This window comes from Ursus arctos, unplaced genomic scaffold, assembly GCF_023065955.2.
Source record: "Ursus arctos isolate Adak ecotype North America unplaced genomic scaffold, UrsArc2.0 scaffold_6, whole genome shotgun sequence".
NCBI lineage: Eukaryota > Metazoa > Chordata > Mammalia > Carnivora > Ursidae > Ursus > Ursus arctos.
In genome coordinates, this window is record NW_026623078.1 from 66,248,791 (window position 1) to 66,269,843 (window position 21,053).

Genomic DNA, 21,053 nt, shown 5'->3' on the forward strand with positions numbered 1-21,053 from the left:
AGGCAGGTGGGATCTGAACTCAGGCATTCTGAGTGTAGGGCCCTATTTATCATATAGCAGCACAATGCCTTGCTTCTAGAATGCTTCTTGGAGATGTCCCATGGACTAGCTAAGTGAGCTCTGTCTTGAGGGACACCATGGGAAGCCCTATAGAATCTCCTGGACTGATTCACGGTCTTTGGGCTGAAGATAGGCCTGGAATTGCGCCAGCTCTTTTCTCTGGCTCTGAATTAGAGAAGATGTCCTTCCGGGGGTCACCTCGCATCTCGAGTATTACTCCTAGATCCTGGGGAGTAGACAGAGCAGGTAAGAAACAAATGGCTGCTCATTTGCCATATTTTATCCCAGGCAGGGCCTCTTTTAAAACATAGAAACCTCAAGGCCTCTTTCTAAGAATTTATATAATTTTACATTCCCCATCCACCACAATGATTTAGTACTAAGACCTACAACCCACCTTTTTAGTTACCTAGAAAACCATGTGGCACCCCTCCTATGTGTGCAGATCCCTAAGCCATATGAACATGCCAGCAAAGAGACATAAAATAAACACTGCAGGAGACACTGATATCTCATTCATGCACTCACTGACTCATCCATCCACCCATCTACCAAGAACACTCATTGTGGGGGCGCCTGGATGGCTCAGTCGGTTAAGCGTCCGATTTATGATTTCAGCTCAGGTCATGATCTCAGGGTGGTGAGATCGAGCCCAGCATCGGGCTCCTTGCTGGGCGTGTAGCCTGCTTAAGGTTTTCTCTCCCTCCCCCCTGCTCCGCCCCCTTCCTTCTCTCCCTCTAAAAAAAAAATTAAAATTAAAAAAAAAAATGAATACTTATTATGAAGCTACCTAAGAACCAGGCATGCGGTTGTTAGGAGCAGGAAATACATGGCGAGCAAAAATGCACCATGGTCATCATCTCATTTCTTTACCTTATGGAATTTCCAGTCTTGTTGGGGAGAGTGATATTAAATAATTTTTAATGAGTGTTCGGAGGAGAGACTAATGGTACTCCAAGAGCACACAGAAGACAGTGACCTTGTCAGCACAACGGAATTGAGCTGAGACCTAAGGGAGACCTAAGGGTCAAGCAGGCCTGGGGTTGAGAGGAAGCACTGTGAGCAGCATTGACAGCAAACTGTCCAAAGCCACCAAGATGGCCTGGGTGCAAAGATCGTGGAGAACTTTAAAATACTTTTGGGCAAGTGAAATACATATACGACAACCAGTCATCTCAACAAGTCAAAAACATCTTGTGACAAAGACTAACTCTTAGGATGCTTATACAAAACAAAGGTTGGGGCTTCTCATTGCCTGGAACAGAAGTGTGGTGAAAGTTGGCCTGTCTGGATGGATAAGCACTTTCTGTTACACCTGTTGATTGCACAGAACATTCTAGATTTCACACACCTGTGAAGCAATAGCACCAGGTAGCAGGTCAGAACCCACGTTACAGACAGGAAAGCCGTGGCAGGAAAGAGCCTTCACATCTTGATGAGAGAGAATGAAAGCTCGTTTGACTGCTCCGTTCATTTCCCCTGCTCTCCCCCCCCAGGACCAGCCAATGTACCTACTGTAGCACTTATCTATGAGCCCCTTTTCCTGCTGCCACAAACTTCTACAAGCTCTGTAGGGATTGTGCTGAGTCCCTAAATAATCATATTTTCACAGTAATTAAAAGCCAAATTCCCCAACTCCCTAAATGCTACGAGCAGCTTGAATGCTTGTATTTTGCCCTAACATGGAACATCTCTAGGGTGAAGGAAATCATGAGAGAAAAGGCAGAGATGACATAATCCCGGAAAGAGGCGGCCCACAGGGCAGTGGAAGTGGGCCGAGAGGAGAAGCAAGCCAGGGCTCCCGCTGGGAGGGCACACTCGGGAGCAGCCCCTGGGCTGGCGTCTGCCCGGCCTCGAGTGCCGGCTGCTGTGGGGCCTGGCCCAGGGCCCGCAGCCGGGAGAGGTCCCTGCGAAGGCATCTCTCTGCCACCGTGAGGTGTCCTTCCTGCTGATTTAATAGTCCTTCAGGTGAGAAGGTGAAAGAGGGAATATCAGTTATTAAGGCATTAGTTTAGGTTGGAGGCGGGAACAAAAGAAAAGCCACAACTGGGCTTCACCCAACAAAGACATGGCTTTCATGCATCTGCCTCCTGGACTAATTTAGGGATTAAAGGACCTACCCGAGAACCTCCGACACAGCAAAATAAAGATCGTATTGTGAGGCCAGACCAGAGCAAACCACTGCCACTTGTATCTTTAAGGCTGCTAATCCCTTAGGGGGAAAAAAAAAGAACTGGAAGAAAAGATTGGGGGACAATCTATATATGTATTCCAGCATCACAAAACAAGCAAAGGCTCGCAGGAAGAACGAATGAATGAACAAATAAATAAATAAAATTCCCATGCAGGGACAACAATAATGCTCAGAGCAGAGCAGCTACCAGAACCCACAGCAGAGAGTATGCCGAGCACTGTGCGAAGGGCTCTCTGCACAGCGTATGACAACCTGTAGTACGATTATCCCCACCCTGCGACTGAGCACGGAGGCTGACCTAGGTTCAAAAATCTGCCCAGAATTATACAGGCAGTAGATAAAGACAACTGGAAATCAAATGTGGTCCGTCCAAAACTGAAGTATGAGAACCCGCTGGAACGTCAGCTGTATTTTGGACTGACAGTACCTGATGTCTTAAGAAGAAAGAGGCACCGGTGAGATCTTTCAAAGCATTAGCACTGAAAATATTTTGATGCTTGCTGCAACAGGTAATTCAAATGAAGTATTACCAAACCTTAACATACAGACCTGACGTGTATGCTGACATTAAAATGGCTTATTTCTAGGTTTTTCCCGATGGCTGCATTCTGGGTAAGTTAATGCATTTGTTGTCTGGCTTTCTCTCTCTCTCCCATCTCTGCTCTGATAGGGTGCTAGGCACTCTCTCACGTGTCTGAAATCATCCTGAACCGAGAAAAACCAAAGTAAGCTATTGGTCTGTAGGGTACTTGACATCATGAAATCCTTCTGTGCTAAATAACTCAGTGAGGAAACACATGGGCACAAAACCCAGCTAGCCTTCAAAACCTTCCCGTTTGTGGGCTCAGTGGAGACTACAGAATCATAGTGAGGAACAGGAAGTTAACAACTACTTTATAATTTTTGAAAGAAGAGAAAAAAACCCTATAATTGAGAGTAAGTAACCTTGAAACTTAAAATTAAGATGGCTTCATGTTTTTGCTACTTCTGAGGTGGAAATCTGGAGGCGGATGGTGTGAGGTATTCTGGATGGAGATGTTAGATAAATCCTCGTAATGGAGCATGAGTTATAAAAAGCTATAAAATACCCACCTGAGTTCACATACCTGCATGCCCAGCACAACAGCAGTGGAGAATCAGAAATGCTCCCCACTTCGCCCTCAGCCCACAGCCCCGCTGGGCATCCTTCCCTATGTCTACTTATGAGCTAATTCATAATTTACACATGGTATCCAGGCATGCAAGCTGCGACATAAAACATTTATTGACAAAGGGACCAGTTTGTCATTTTAAAATAATTATGTTTTTTTTAGCAAACCAGCAAATTCCACCTTCTCCAATTTATGTATTGAGCCTTATAAGCAGTTTAAGTCCTTCTGTGTGTGTGTGTGTGTGTGTGTGTGTGAGAGAGAGAGAGAGAGAGAGAGAGAGAGAGAGAAAGAAGAGCAAGGAGATTCTATTTTCTCCCTGCAACTTTTATCTTGTGAACTCATGAAGACGGAAAAAAGTGTGGTGACCCTGTCTCCTTGAGCTACCCTGCAGAGAAGGTACTCCGGAAACACTGCAGATCCGGTCAACATAAAGCCCGCAGGGAACGATGCAATGGTGCACATGGGGTGTTCAAGAACAGATGTTACCCTGTGGACACAAGCGGGAAACTCCAACCTCAACAGTGCAAACGCCACACAACAGAATGTGTGTGATTCTGATGAAAATCTAGGCACGAGAGATGCCAAAATGTGTGCTCCGTGAGCAAACCATGCTTTACCTTTCACTTTGCTGCCAGCAGGATAATGCATGGTCGAAACCCCAGCAGCGTCTCAGCAGCGTTTAAAGACGTGGACGGCCAGCATCATGAACACAGGGTAATGCCATCTGTGAAGGATGTAGCCGCCTGATTCTACCAGTAGATGGGGCACAGCCACACGCAAGTGTCCCCACTGCACTCGCCTGGTGAGAAAGGAGAACAGGGCCTGCTTCCTCCTCCCTAGCTCCCAAGAGTCAAGAGCAAACAGAGGGAGGGGGAGGACAGAGCTCATCTCTAGAAGAGGCATTCGATTATTTCCCAGACATCTCTTTCCCTCCTATTGCCGTGTACATAGAAAGGGGTAAAGCAGGACTGAGGGGAATGAGAATTGGCCAGCTTCGAAAGGAAGAAATGCTCTGCCCACACCGCTGTGAATGTATTCTAGGAAGCACACTGGTTACTCAGTCACTAACTTATTCTAACTTTGGACTAGTATTTTCTGAATGCCCACGATATGCTGGCACTGTACTGGATTGGAGGCTCAACCTACAGCAGGGACTCAAAAAGAAACGGGGCGTGCTCCGTCCTCTCCTGCAGGATACCAACCAACCCTGCTCAAATGCACACGCAGGTCATGGGTAGCTACGAATCCCAAAGATGCTCAAGACCGGGTGGGCATCAAAGCAGTTATGGCTGGGAGAGGGCACAGAAGTGGAGATGAGCTGATGGGGGAAGCCCTTTCCGAAGAAGCAACACTGGAACCAGGAGTAATGGTGCAAAGACAAGCCAGCGTTCCAGAAGGCATGTGGAAAGAACAGTTCAGCAAGTGGGAGCTGTTTGTACAGAGCCCTGCTTCGAACATTCCTGACACACTCAAGGAACAAGGGAGAGAGACCAAACCAGTCCGGGTGGTGGTGGAGGAGGTGAGGGCAGAAGGAGGACGGTCAGTCTGGCATCTGTCTGACAAGGCAGTGGGTGTCCCACACTTTGATGAACACTCATGCCCTCCAGGGAAAAAATTATATAGAGCTTTATTTGCCAGGTTTATTTCCAGCTTTATTGTAAATTCCTTACATATATAAACTTCATTTATTTCTCTAAAGAACCCTAAAAGGTAACTATTACTATCATTCCCGTTTTACAGGTGAGGAAACTAGAGCACAGAGAGGCTAAGTGACCTCCCCACAGTCACACAGCTCTATGTACAGCCTGCATTGGAACCCCTGTGGTCTGACTCCAAAGGACATGCTTTTAACTTCTACATTCTAAAGACTGTGAGAAGCATCAGTGTATTTCAACAATGCTGTGTATATTCTGATGTATGTCTGGGCCTTATTTTTCTTTGCATTTTTGTTTTTGTTTTTTGTTTTTTGGTGGCACAGATGACCGATGTGGCCCCAAATAAGAAATCTACAATTTGGGATTGAATACAAGACTAGACAGACTCATCACATGTCCTGATAATCAAGCACGATTGTGTACCCCGACTCTTGCCAGACGCCAGCTTCCTCCTGAGTCTGGGTTCTGTACACAGGCTCCCCAAAGGACTGTAAATCAGTGTGCTACACATCTCCACAAAGTCTCAAACAGATGTTCATCCTGTGCTTACTCTCCCAGGCTCCAGATGGCTCCAGATCCTGGCTCTTTGCTCCTGCAGACCCTCAAATCACACTTCAGACATGTCAGCAACGCAGGTTGAGGAAGAAGGCTGCAACGAGGAGCTCCAGTGCAGTTCTGGAAGCAACCCCGTGGAGCATGTATTTCATACATGCATACAAGAAGCAGAGAGCCGAGTCAGCATAAATCACTGTCAGCCTTTCCTACTTGGATACAATTTTCCAAAAGATGAAGTTGTTCAACATGTTGGGAAAACTTTTCTGCAGTCAGTTACTCTGGGTCAGCTACAATGTATTCCAACCTCTTACCTGGGCAACAAGTTGCATAGAATTTTACTACACTGACATGATAGCAAGACAATTCCACACCTACCCCATCCTCTCCAAAGGGTGAAGAATAATGCTGAAAAACAGATTACAGCAACATGTTTTTAAAAAGTTCTCAAGTACAGGTTCCAAACCAATTGCAAAAACACAAAGATCTGAAATTAAAAAAAAAAAAGCCATTCTTTCCCAAACCAAGGAACAGGTTCACCTGCTTTTCTTTCACCCTAAATTATAAGTATCTTTGTATCTAGTGATTTATGCACATGGGTGATAAGAAACCCCAGAGGCAGAGCTTGGTTACCAAGCCTTGCATGTTTTCTTTAGGGAAGTCTAGAGATTCCCTCCCTTACTCCCTTTTCTCCACAGATACACAGACTTAAAAAAAATAATAATAAAGCAGAAGCTGGGGTTTCTTTATGCATTCTTGCCTCTAGTATTCATTCATCTGCATAAGAGATGAATTGCCATGACAGAAGCCCAAAGAAGGTCTGCAGGCCAGAAGGAGCATTTGAGCTGTGCTGTGAACCCCATGCAAACATTTGTTGATTTTGTTAGCATTCATTGTAAATTTCACCTCCTATTTGACTTTTCAAGGAGGACTGGAGGCTGAGCCTATCAGGTCATCTTCCATTCAGTTGTATGTAGACCTTCAGATTATAGAGCGAGAAAGCATCAAATGGGCTTACTCTGAAATGACTTCCTTTTGTCTTATACTTCATGAAAACTTTGTTTCCTTCATCCCTCTTGGACCCTAGGGGGCTGGAGTGCTTCATACCCAGTCCCCCTATCTGCCACACTCCACAGACAGAGATAATTATGGGTAAGGTTATGTATTTCTGACTGTCAAAACTCACAGCAAGGCTTACTAGGAGCAGGTATTCGATAGATACTCATTCTACCTAGAGATGATGGCACTCACTGTATAAACTGTGTAAATAACCAGGTGTCTGTACACACTGACTCTCTAGAAAGGCATCTGGGCTGACAAATGTTTGCACTGAGTTATGCTGCTTTAATTTACCCTCAGCTGGGGGGAGAAAGGTGCGGGCAGTATCGCATTAATAAAGGAAGAAAGTATTACTGCTTATCATTACACGGAGGTTTACCTTCTTTAGGTAAAACCCAAATGTATAAAAAGTTAAGCCATTTAAAACTGAAGATTATTAAAAAGATGTTATTTAATTATAAGATAATTTCAATTAAGCAGAGACCTTATCTCAAGAATAGTTGATAAAAAAAAAACAACACAAAACCTGAAAACACAGGGAGGTTAAGTGGTTGCCCAAGGTCACACAGCTGGTAAGGAGCACCCCCAGGATTTAGCCCAGCTCCAGAGCTCCAATTTAGCTGCTACAAAGTACCATTGCTTTCCCAGCTAACCCACTGAACAGATCCTTTAACAAAATGGTGGGAACGTAATCAATCCCAGAATGCTATCAAACCCATAAATGCCCAGGCAATCAAATGAGCCCAGAGGTAGGCAGTGCTTTATAAAGCCAACTTTCAGGTGTAAAGGGTGATTATTTATTGAGGATTCAGCTATCAAAATTATATAAACCTACATGTTTATACTTTGGTGGTGGTGGGGTGTCTCTCAATAGTACATGATGAGCCATCCTTGGAGATGATTCTGTGGACTGGTAGTTTTTGTGGGTTGGTAGATCTTTCTGCAACTATTACTAGCATGCATGAATCTTTGTCTAGGAATTTGTTTCCTTGGCCGTCCAAACATGAAGTGCATTTTGCTTTGTTCACAGATAACGTCCCTTCTACTACCCTTGGCAATGAAACCAACACTGACGATACAAATGACCCTGAAAAGGTCTCAAGGACAGTCAGTCTACTTTCCTTCCTCTAATCCACTCCCTCCTTTAGAAAGAAAGCTTGGGGAAATTTACAGCCCAGGAAGATGGGTGGAAAAATGATGCTATTTAAATGCAAAAGCACTCTAGCAGATTGTGTATGTGTGTGTGCGTGCGTGTGTGTGTGTGTGTGGTGGGTGGTGCAGGTCAGCGAGAGGAGGAGAGTTGAAAGAAGGGAGTGGGTGGAAGGAGATGTCCATCTCCACAGGCAAGTCAATTTTGGCTGCTCCATGGAGACAAACCAATTAGTATGGATTGTCAAGGTGTTTTGTATGAATTGGCTACCTGCCCATTATGAATTGGAATGGGATTAACTAGCTATTCCAAACACCCCAACAAACAGCAAATGGTCATAAAATAATGATTTTCAGTCACCAACGCCCTGGCTGGATTGGAGGCTTCAAGGTAAAAAGGCTGGATGTAACAATCTTCAGAGAGACTTTGATTCCTTCAAACCTACTTTGTCTAAACATATCCTTTTCTTTTCCTTTCTTTTTTTTCTCTTTTCTCTACTAGCTTTTATTTTTTAAGAAGCTCTCCTGCTAACTGGGAGACTTTATATTCTTCTGAACATAACCATACCTAGCACCTATCAGACCCACAATAATCAATTTGTGTGCTCTAGCATCTAAGTTTGCTGGCCCCCTATCCTTGTAGTCTTCAGAACCCCACAGTGAAACACATGGCCACCAAATTTGCAATTTAATTCAACCCAAGGCTCTAGAACTAGTCCTTCCTCTGAGAGAGAAGCCCTGAGAAACCTGAGTTCAAGTTGAGGGATTCAGGACACAACCAGTGCATTAGCTCTTCTTAATCATTTGTCTCAACTACTTATAACTGGACTTTTCCTCCTTGTTCCAGACTCCAGGTCCATATTTTATATTCCAGGCTCAAGAAATTGGCTCCAGGAACCACCCATCACTAGCCAACAGCATCTTTGTCCACACCTCTGGTCCAGGGAGACAGAGCCTTCCACCAGGGTGAACAACCTTATGTGATCTAAGTATAAGCCACCAGCACAAAACCACATTCCCCAGGCCACGGTTTTCCAGGAATGGCGCTAGGAATCCTTCATGCCAGTACAGCTGCTTTCTCTGGTCGGGGTCTTCTAGTCAATATTGGTAGCATCCGCAATAGTGTAGGAATAAAATATCCTTCCACACATCCTCACTAACAAGTGGTATGTTACAATGAAAACACATCTCAGAACAAATTCTGGAGCCCTGCCAAAATCCTAGCCCAGGAAGTAGGGCCTGATACCGATGTCACACCACATTAAAGCTGACGGAAAGTAGCCAAGCGTTCTCTCCATACATCTGCTCCCAGACTTCCTCCACGCACCTGGAGCTCTCAGGACCTCCCCACTGCCAGGTGCCTGCCAAAAATCTCACCTTCCGCACAACTCTACGTTACCTGCTATGCACGTGCGCCAGCACCAGCAGATTCCCATTCTGCGTCTGCCCCACTCCGGTAGATAAGGCTTCCCTCCAAGTGCAGGTCTTCTGGTCTGCTCTGTGACCCTCCGCTAATCTGTCCACACCTGTTTTTACATCCAGAATGCGGTCCGTGCCTGCCTCCACATCCAGAATGGGAAACAACTTAATGAAAGAAACCCAATTTGCCAATCCATGGTATTCAAATGGAAATTCCAATAGGAAAAGAAGCTCCAGCTTGCCCATAAACAGCAGTCTATCTCTTCAACCCACTCAGGATTGGCTAAAAGGCAATTCTCGTTCCAGAGTTCAGGGTGCATGGGAATGTTGTGGTCTCAAGTGAATTCAATTACCAGAAATTTTTGAAATCTTCCGAAACATCTATCTCCCTCCCTCATAAACCGTGACTGGAAATTAAATAAAATAAAACATCTCAGTAAATTTCCTTTCTTTCTGGCCATGTTGTCTCTTGCTGAAGGATGGCATAGCAGGAACAAAGTCCATTTTCAATATAATATTTCATTTTTTGGTATTCCTATCTTAATGTCAAGTATAAAAACCACCAGCATATAGGTTTCTGATTTTAAAATAATCTTATTTGGTTAAACTACATTTTAATGGATTGTGTTTGGAAAAGGAAGAATGGAGTTTAAATTCTTTTGCCATAAATATTTATTGTCCCTCACATTTAAAAAAATATAGAGTATATAAATGTTGAAATTTTCTCCTTGAAATAAGTTTATGCTAGGTACTATTAATAATACAGCTCTGAGAAAATAAAATCATATATAACAGTACTTCTGGGTGCCTGGCTGGCTTATTCGGTGGAGTGTGTGACTCGATCTCAGGGTCATGAGTTCGAGCCCCACGTTGGGTACAGTGATAACTTAAATTTTTTTTAAATTAAAAAAATAAATACAATGGTACTTTAGACTATGAATTAATTTTCTATGGTTTAGGAACAAAATTAGTTACCATGGGACATAATGCAAGAAAATAGTAGGAGGTGACGTTACTCTGCCTATTGCAAGAAGCGATGGCTCCCAAAGCTTAAAGCATGACTGATTTCAAATGAGTATCATTTTTGTGTTTTCTTAAAGACTTATTTACTTAGAGAGAGAGAGAGAGCAAGGGAGAGAGAGGCAGAAAGGGAGGGAGGGAGGGAGGGAGAGAATCCCAAGCAGACCCCTTCTGAGTGCAGAGCCCAACATGGGGCTCAATCTCACGACCCTGAGATCATCACCTGCATTGAAGAGTCAGACATTTAAGTGACTGAACCACCCAGGTGCCCCCATTTTTGTGTTTTCAAGGCTATGCTTCTTAAAAAAATAAAAATCAGATTAAGGAAATGGAAAACTTCATTTAAAGATGACCCAATTATTTGTAAATTATTTCCACAATGACTCATTTTTTCTTAACACGTAAGCAAAACTAAAATTGAAGCAATTAACTATGACAATATGACATATCTCTAAAATCTTGGTAAAACTAGGGATGCGCGGTCCCATTAAAAATCCATCTTCGGTCCCTAATTTTCCCCTATGATTTTCCAGGTGTGGGTCTCCTTTATTCAAACGTCTGAGAATTGCTATGCCTGGGCATCTGTTCATATTCAATATTTGCTGCCAGTCTGTTCTTTGCTAGGGACTTTTCTAGGCACAGGTGACACAAAGTTGTCCTCTGGGAGCTGACACTCCATGTAACAAGTAGGCACCAAACAGAAAGAGGAAGGAAAGGCCCGACGTTGATGTCTGTATCTTGGATACACTATTTGTTGCCAATTTCTAGCACACTGCCCAACAGTCTATACTAGCTTCCATAGAGTGGCTCTGCTAACATTGAGTTCCAAATTGTGGACATGTGGCTCATTTATAAGCAATCTTTAGCTCTGCATTTTTTTCCCTGTTATGCAGCCTGCTCCAGTGGCTGCCTCTTCCCCCTGCAAGTGCTAGAAAATATAAACCAATTTTACCCTTCCAGGAAGCATCAAGAGATCAGAAGCCCATTGAAAGTAGGGACTGTGTCATTCTGTTTTGTGCCCAGCATCCCTCTCAGCACCCAGTAGGTGCCCCATAAATGCTTCACGAGAAAAAATAAAATAAAATGAAATTTACTCTAATGATTCACTTAGGAAAATCACATATTATAAACAGTACTCACAGGAATGTCAACTGAGTTTCCGATCTATAGTAAAGCAGTAGAGAAGAAAAAGAAAGTTAAAGGACAAATACTAGCTGATTTCTAGCTCCCAGGCCTGAGCTCAAGCTTTTGCTTTTTAATTGTATTTTCATAGGCATCGCCTATGTCTTACAGAATTACTTAAAAGCATCCTTCTTTAGTTGTAACGGGATCCCCATATGGTTTCCTGTCATAATCAAGAAAGAATCGACTCTACCAGTACGTTATTTCATAGTACAGTCGTTTGAAGAGTATGGTACCTTCTGAGCGTGTCCCTATAGCAATGAACTCCAGGGCAGAACTGTAGTCCCACTGCTATATGCATAAATGCAGATATTGGAATACTCTGGCACCAACAATGGGATCAAGTGATAGGAGAACTCTTCCTTCAGAAAGCTCGGCTAGAAGCCCTCATCCCCTGCTCTGTGAGGGGCTTTTGCGCACATCTGTTTCAGCTCTGTCCCCCAGAGATGTCTAAAATCTAATTAACCAATTAATTTGCAAATATATTCTAATTTATTCAAGGGAGATTTTCTTGGGTGTTAAATTATCTGACAGTGAACCATATGCAGTACACCAGAGCAGGACCTCGCTGAAATCTGCAGGTTACCCCAATGAAAAGAATGACTGTGCATACTCGGGTCCATGAAAATGTCTATCCCCTAATGAGAAAACGAGCTGGCACTTCTTCCATCCTGATGAAGCTGCGTATGCTTTGGTGAAGCACTGCTAAATGCAATGAGAGAGCAGAGGGGTGACCAAGCACGCCCACGCCTGTTTCCTAACAGTGCTTCCACAGTCTCCCCCAGGGTAGTGCCGGGATGGGCATGCTTGCCTGTGGCCAAGAAACTGGAGAAGAAGGATAATATGATGATGTGTTCGTCTGAACCCGTTTCCCTGGGGTGGGAGAAGAGAAATTTAAGGTATAGAGAAAGTATGCTCTGTCATCCTGGGAATTACTAACTGCTGTTAATTTGCATGCAGAACTCTGTTCTACAACAAAGCAGCCACAGCGGGCAACATTGTTTACTCAGACAATCAAGTCATAATTTACTGAACTTGTGGATTAAAGAAAAAATAAAAGATAGGATGTTCTTAATTGCTACATTGCAACACTTTATTCAGCTCAATGACTGTACAGCTACAGATAAGAATTGAGAATAACACCATCAAATGTTAAGGGGATTACCTAATTTACAAAATGAAGAGTATCTCAATGCACATTTAGTTACCTAAAAATACTGAGTGCGGATTTTAATATGTTTATCATGAGATGTTTGGATAGCTACTAATTGTGTAGCATTAAGAAAAAAATGTTGACTTTTTTCAACTTAATGGTATTTTATTCAAAAGATAAATTATTGTTTTTAATTATAAGCAATATGGAAAAGAAAGAAATGACAACATCATATGATGCAATTTGGTATCTAATTTCTGTAATATACATTCTTCTCCTATTCACTCAGTTTCCAAGACTTCTAAGCCCTTAAAATCAAACACTGAGGTAGAGAAAAAACAAAGGAAATACCCAGTTTAAGGCTGAGGAAGCCAAGATGAAATTTTACATAATAGGTTATGAATTTTGTACAAGGACTAGGGAGAAGCTAAAGAAAGAGGGTTTTAGAATTTTTACAGTAAATACTTGCGTTGGTCAGTTCAAAATAGTTCTCTAAAAGAGAAATCTCTGAACACAAAACTCCTTTTGAAGGTAATTATAATTTCCGCTGAAACTAGGAGAGGTTAAGGAACTGGAGAAAATTAGCAAGCACAGTTAAGACCAACACGGACCTCTCTCTCACTCGTAAAAAGAGAACCAAAGAGGTATCCATAGATGTGCATGCCCATAGGATCAGAGTGATTTTTGAGATCCATATACAGATAATAGTTCATCGGTACTTGAAAGGGATTCATTTGGCACTTCTGGTTTGCATTTCTGGTTTGTTTGTTTAGAATGCCAAGATAATACAACACCCTAAGCCTATCTCCCTCCATCCTGAAACACAGGTGGGAGCAAATGTGAGGTTACCAGTGGCCTGGGTGAGTCGAGTACCTCCTTTGCTCCAGACACTTCAGTCCTCTTCACCCTTGTTAACCTCAGCATTAATTGACGTGTTAATCGGTGGCTGAGTAAATCTGGAGTTGGTCCAATTTATTCTCTGAGAAATTCCCACATTTTAAATAATCATTATTTTCTAAAAGAAATGAATACAGAGGTGCAAAATGGTTTGGGTCGACTATTTCATAATGCATAATTATGAGTGGACACATACTGACAAGTTTGACAATTTTTCCAACTACATCTTTAAAATAAAAACCCTATCCCTTTCCCCCAATTATCCTGGGTCATTAGCTGAACGAGCTAGCATACATTCCCACCAACTTATCTTCTAACTCTCACTCATGTGTCCATAAAAATGGAGGTAACGCTTCACTGACAACACAAACCTCAAAAGGTCTCTCATCCAAACGGATTCCAATACTAATGATCACAGAAACTAGTAGATAATTCCTTTTCCATCTTCCTTAGTGTCCAGTCACAGATACAGGTGACTGACTGCATCTTAGAAATTACTTTATCCAGCTTCTAACACTGCTTTGTTTACTGAATTTCTTCTCTCCAGTGGTCCATTAGGAGATTCGACAATGGGGTTAGCCTTCTTTCTACATATAGAAGCTGCAAGAGGGAAAGATTTTAAACTGCAGCTTGCAGAAGAAATATTAAGACGTTGGTCAGGTTTTCCACAGATGAGACATCTAAGCAGACTATAAACAGAAATGGTGGTACTCCTCGCCACGCTTCGATATCTAGGCTGAGAATCACCTGCGTAGAATGGTCAGCTAAAGGTAAAGGACAAAGAAGGAAAAAGCCTCTGTCTGGGTCCCTTTCAGCCTCTTGTTTCTAAAGCAACAGCTGGGATTTCAGAGCCCTGGCTGCTAATTCCACATGCAAAACTGTTTTAGGCAACGTTCCAACTGTGTTTAGTGACTGGTCAGGGTCACTCTTTTATTTGCTGTATTTCCGTGACATTTAAGGGAGCAAAATAATCAGTTGTCAAGCCCCACCTTTAGGGGAGAGGAGTGGAGGGGAGGAGGAAAAACAAGGACAGGGAAGAATATAGTAGGAAACCGAGCAAACATGCTTCAGGACCCAGGATGTCAGGTTCCAAGTTCAGCAGATGTCTGCTTGGCCCTTCTTCCCACACAAGAAGTAGACAGGGGCTGTGGGCTCTGCAGCAGCAGTCAAGCCCCAAATTCAACCCCCCAGGCAGTGAGGAAGGCAGATGTTACAGATGATAAGCACCCAACTGAGGCTTTCTTCAGAAAATAAACAATTCAATTCATGCAACAAGTATTCTGAGCACCAAGAGGCACCAGGTACAATGCTAGATGCCCACCATCCGGAGATGAGTAATATTCAGGCCTTGACCTAGAGGAGCTAAGAGTCTAACCATCTAACTGTTAATCAAACAGCAACAATAAAAGGCGATAAATACTATATGCTGGAAGTGTACTCACAGTGTCTATCGGGGTACATTGAGAGTGAGAAGCCTCTAATTCCCAGGGGGCCGGATCCAGAGGAAGTGACACTTGAAATGAATCTTAAAAGGATAGGAATCTTAAAGGGATAGGACGATCAGGACCAGGAAAGGAGGAAATGCACTTGTGCAGTAGAGAGAATGCAAAAGAACACAAGAGAAGTGAGAACTCTGCAACAGAAACAGGCAGAAGCAGAGAGCGATTTATTTCAGAAACATTCAAATTCATTTTAAAAGACACTACACTCAAGACCCAGAGGCTGAAGAAGGATTCTTATAAAATCGCTTTTTAAAAATGCCCCACACGTGTGGTCCAGTGGGAGTTAAGAGAAATGTGTTCCATTCCTTGTCACTAAGGCAGAGCTCGGATCATTTGCCATTTTTTAAAAAGGATTTTCTACCTGCTGGTAGAGGTAGGGCATGGGGTAAATAATTACAGATGATGAGGATGATGATGAATGGGGATCATGGTGAAGCATCTCATTGCAAAAGATCTGAACAGTCGGAAATTTCTGTATGAGTCCCTTCCTGATACAGTCAGGAAACAGACTCAATAGCAAAATACTGAACACAGACCTAGAATTAAAACAATGACTGATCCCCACTAGTTGGAGATTCATTTATCTGTCTGCCATTCATTCTTCATTCAACACCTATTTATTGAGCATGTAATAAGTCCCAGGTACTGCTCTAAGGTAGCAGACCTGCGGCAAAAACACAAGGAAAACTGTAAGGCATAGACACTGGGCTCCTAGGCTGTGGTTAATGGGATGACATTAAAATAAGAAAACGATATGGCTGGTCACAGAGAGGCCCTGCAGGTGTCTCAAACTAACCAAGTCACGGAGGCTTGATTTAACCAGCCCTAGCGACTGAGCATACATACGTAGGATCCCGTATCTTAATTACAGTCTCTTCTGCACCCTATTCTCCTTTCAGTCCTTCAACTTTGCCCAGTGCTGATGTCAACGTCTGCAATAACCGGAGGCCAGTGTAGCCGACGTGGCGAGGTCTTCGCTGGCCTCATACGGGGAGGTCAGTGAATTAATGAGGAACTCGATGTAGGGCTTCAAAGTTGGACCCACTGCTCCAAGAAAAGCCCCAGGGAGAGGAGGGGAGGCAAGCCATGGCCAACTCAATACAAAACCACAGGAAGTAGAGAGCCTCGCTGGCCAGATTCTAGAAAATTGAGACTTGTTGTTCCCACTGCAGCGCAACTACAGCTAAGCTGAGGTGAGAAAAAATAATTAGGTCCCAAATCTGCATTAAAACATTTTTGCAGGATTTTGTTCTTGAAGTGGAAAACTGTTCCCACAAGGTCTATTTTTAACCATTTTATTTTAAAGAGATCAGAAAACCTCTTCGTGTTGAAATTTCTCAGTGGGAAATTTTACAGTAACGCTACTTAAAACCAGCCTTAACGATGACAAAGCAGAGGAAATGAGTGAATGCGCTAAGTCTGCAGAAATACACCCGCCCCTCACCCTTAGATGGGAGGCATGGCCTAGAGAGGCCATGAATACAGTATAAAGTATATTTCATTTCGGATCCAGTTCAGTTATCGGAATACCAAAGTCAAACAGAATCTCCTATTTTGGAAACGTACTCATTCAGAATCAACTTTTCCTTTAAGCTACCAGTTTTGTGTTTTTTTTTTTTTTTAACTTTTTCACCAAAATAAGGCAAAGGCAACATTTGAAGCAACTGATGATACCTTGGTTATCATAAACTAAGGTTTATGAATCTTGGTGAGTTAACCTTGTGGTGTCTATTAATTGACTGAGAAAAATGAATATTCAAGTTATTAACCAGAATCTGATTTGCTACTAGAGGCATAGTTAAGGAATGTGATTATTCTGGCTATATACTGCACTAAAACAAAAGAGAAACCCAAGGAAAGTAAATGACATAGTTCATTAATTCACCAAATGTTTGGTCAGCATCTACTGTATGCCAGGTACTTGAGATCCATCATTGAAAATAAACTCTTGGGCGCCTGGGTGGCTCAATCGGTTAAGCATCTGCCTTTGGCTCAGGTCATGATTTCAGGATCCTGGGATTGAGCCCCGCATCGGGCTCCCTGCTTGCCAGGGAGCCTGCTTCTCCCTCTCCCTCTACCTGCCACCCCCCTCTGCTTGTTCTCGCTCTCTGTCAAATAAATAAATAAAATCTTTTAAAAGAAAAAAAAAGAGAAGAAAGGCAACTCTTGCCCCCAGGGCGTTTTTATTCTCATCGTTACATATACAAAGAATCCTCTAGAAATCAGGTATCCTAGCACAAAGATGGCCAAGTTGCTTGTGATGCAGTTCAAACTCTTTCAAGGGCGAATTTAAGGAGAATCACGGAAAGGGAAAGAGGATTATAAAACCACCAATCACTGCACACAGAAACATCCACTGTTCTAAAGGCCATTGGCTCAAAGCCCTCCCTTGGTCCCACAATCACACAAGCCCAGGTTTATAATCTTTCCATGACTCCATTCTGGAACCGGATAAGTATGAACAGGCTCGACTGTGTGAGCGGGGCCAGCCAGGCAGCCTCGGTGGGGCTCCGCAGCTGCAGGGACAAATGACCTCGGCACCCAGATAACAGTTTTCTACAACGCGTCCCACACGGGTCAGCCGTGGGCTAGACCCCACATCTGCACCATGGGACCCAGGCTGGAGGCAGCCTGCCTCGAGGACATGACTGCCTCCTGGGAGAAGGAGCACAGAGACCAGCAGAGCCATTCGATGGCTCTTAAGCTTTTCCTCGTACGTGGGACAGGTGCCATTTCATTGGCCAAAGCAGCTAACACAGTATGAAGTCAACGGGGCAAGAACAGATTATTATCCCGGAGGCAGGAGTGGCAAAGGAAACAATCCATGATGGGTAGGTTGCAGCATTTATCGGAGTGAAGCCAACTACCAAAAAAGATGTAGAAAACATTTCCAACCCTTCAATTTTCCCAAACTTGTGATTACTATTAAATTGTGACCAAATCTTCTGAAGGGAAATAACTCCCTTTCACATCATAATTCCTCACCAGACCAGAGGCACACAGGATGGAGAATGAAACAAAAACAGAGCCCGGAGAAGTTTGAGGAGACTAATTTTTCCTTCTGTGGTTAGATGTCAAACAGTTTCTTTCCCCCCTCAATCATTCCCTTCCACATGAGGGAAGAGAGACTCAAGAAATTACAGTGTGGAAGACTGCGTTTTACTTTGCAGCTAGTAAATCCTTCCTGAGACCCACGTGACCCTTTACACCGCCAGGCGGAAGGAGCCGGGGCTGGCGTAACGAAAACCTCTTGAAGTTTCCTGCTGCAGTAATTAAATGGAGTTGTATTAGGGGAAAGACAGACGTTCACAATTCAAAAGGCCACCCTAGCCCTTCTGGTTTCTTTCTTTTCTTTTTTTTTTTAAGATTTTTTTTATTTATTTGACAGAGATAGAGACAGCCAGCGAGAGAGGGAACACAAGCAGGGGGAGTGGGAGAGGAAGAAGCAGGCTCATAGCGGAGGGGCCTGATGTGGGGCTCGATCCCAGAACGCCGGGATCACGCCCTGAGCTGAAGGCAGACGCTTAACCGCTGTGCCACCCAGGCGCCCCTAGCCCTTCTGGTTTCTTAGCAACGTGCTGAGGAATAAACTTCAGTATTCAGCCACACGGGCTCATACCCGGCATTAAAACTTTTGGTGATTTCAGTTACCGTAAGGCTTGGCAATGGTGATTCTGTGACACTTAAAGAAACCTAGCAGACACGACGTTTTCTAAAACTCTTTGAAAGTGACGGTGACCAAGTGCAACCTAAGGTGAAGGAATATTTCATGGTTTTTCCCAAGAAACACAAAGGAGAACCAGACATTGTTCAGGTCAGTCTCTGGTCCCTCCTGAAAAGATGTGGTCCTAAAAGATCTGCCCTGGTATTCTTTCAGCCACTTTGGAAATGGAGAGCCTATCACTTAGGATTAAAAATTCATGGGCGCCTGGCTGGCTCCGTCAGTAGAGCATGTGACTCTCGGTCTTGGGGTTGGGAGTTTGAGCCCCACGGTGGGTGTACAGATTACTTAAAAATAAGATCTCTAAAAATAAAAAAAATAAAAATTCATACCCATCCTTTCAATTTTTCTACATGTTTGAGAATTTGTAAATGTTAAATTTATAAAGAAAATGTTAGGGGGAAAATTTTAAGAAGCCCAGAACTGAATCAGCCTTTGAACTCCAGAAGCAAGCGCTTCCTGTACACAATGACGAATGAAATTTCCTTGTCATACAGGAATTTCTGATAAGCCCTATAACCTAAACAACGAATACCATGCTACTAGCAAGTCTGGTCCCATGCTGGTATTCATAATGGATTCATAAAGCCAAAGAGCATTTTAAGTCACATGTACCTAGAACTATGCTTATCTCTTCCAGGTTCACTTGCCAAAATCTACTTGCCAAAAGTCAACATGCCAAGCTACCAAATCAATGAATGGCCATTTCACCAAACAGCATGCTGAAGAACCAATGTGCTGAATTCACCAAATCTGTGAACATCTTGTTTCTTTAAACTACTTATGGAGTTTAGATGGAGTAGTCTTAAAAACTTCAGACGTCTGATGTTAATGATGAGTTTCCATCTTGTCTTCATAGCATTGAAGGAATGGCCAATTCATACAAAACTACAGATGACTTAGTCTTATGAATGTTTAATATCTAGGAAATATATTCCATAATTATTCATCATAATTAGTAATGAGTCAGCAGGATTTTTAAAAAAGATAATCGCTTTGTTTTGACTCTTCTGTGAGTCATTTTATTGGTTGGTTTTATTGACATTGTAATCTTTTCAGGAATCCTTTACCTTGTGAACCTAAGGTTTCAAGTTTTGAATTTTTCATCTTTTGAATTATGTGAGGTGTTTAGGAACAGATCTTCCCTATAAAATATAACCACCTAGTAGAAATCAAATGCAGGTTACTAGAATGTATGCTCATCAAGGGCAAAAATATTATGGTCTAGTTCAGAGGTGGGAAACTATGGGCCATGCACTGCCTGTTTTTATAAATCAAGTTTCATTAGAACACAAAGCCAATACTTGCTTGTACACTGCTATAGCTCTTATTGTGCAAGACATAGCAGAAATGCATGGCTGTAACAGAAACGGGAAAGCCTAAAGTACCGACCATCTGACACTTCTAAGAAAGAAAAAGTCTGCAACTGCTGGTCCAGTTCATTACTGTATCCACAGCTCCCCAAGCCATGCCTGGCTGATCTGGGGGGCTCCATATTAGTTGAATGGATGAATGAATGAATGAATGACTCTTGAATTTTAACCCAGGCTGGCCAACACTGTCCACTCTTTCAGTGTTCACTTTACAACTGCATGAGCTGGTAAGTGGTGCTGGTTTTTTATGGTGACACTGGAGTTAGGCGGCATGAGTCAACTGGTAGAGCAAACCACTTCTGTGGTTCCAGGACAGAGGCCAACCTTAGCGCCGACGACTGGTTTGTAGCAACGTGGAAACTAAGCCACATTTCTGCAAAGACTATATTGAGGAACTCCAAAGACAACTAAGCTGGCTGGTCTCTAAACACCCAAGTCACTGCTTGTCCTTAAAAAAAGGAAAGAAAATGTAGGTTGGCCAATATTTCTTTCCCCTTTTGAAGGTTGGCAGTGATTTTGCGGTTGAAGTGATGAGCTGCCCTGAAAAGAAGGAAACCACAAAACCACGCCCACCCCTCCTCCCAAACTAGAGTTGCCGAAGCATACAACAAAATACACGTCTTCTTCCAGAGAGTCTCTGGGATTGTCCTGGCATAGAGTAGCTTCCCCAAACATTATTCTCTTGAGAAATACGATTAAGAAAGGCAAACAGTGATAAACCTAACGGGAATTTTTTTGTCATTTAATAACTACCTCAAGACTGAAGCCTATAAGGAAACTATAACCGGAAAAAACCAAGTGAGTTGGATATTTATTACTGTTAGTTTATTTTAAGTAGGAAGTGGCAGGTTTGTTTCTTTGTTGGGCAGGGGGAGAGATGTTAGCAACCTGCCTTAATTTCCTATTGTCTATTAATGTCACTGCTATTAAGATCCTCCACCCCAGGGGCACTTGGGTGGCTCAGTC

General features: G+C 43.0%; 1 protein-coding gene across 1 annotated transcript in view; it reads right to left on the bottom strand.

Moving 5' to 3' along the window:
• EXT1 (exostosin glycosyltransferase 1) overlaps positions 1-21,053 on the bottom strand; it is a 275,971-nt gene that overhangs the window by 48,749 nt on the left and 206,169 nt on the right. The window lies entirely within an intron of this gene.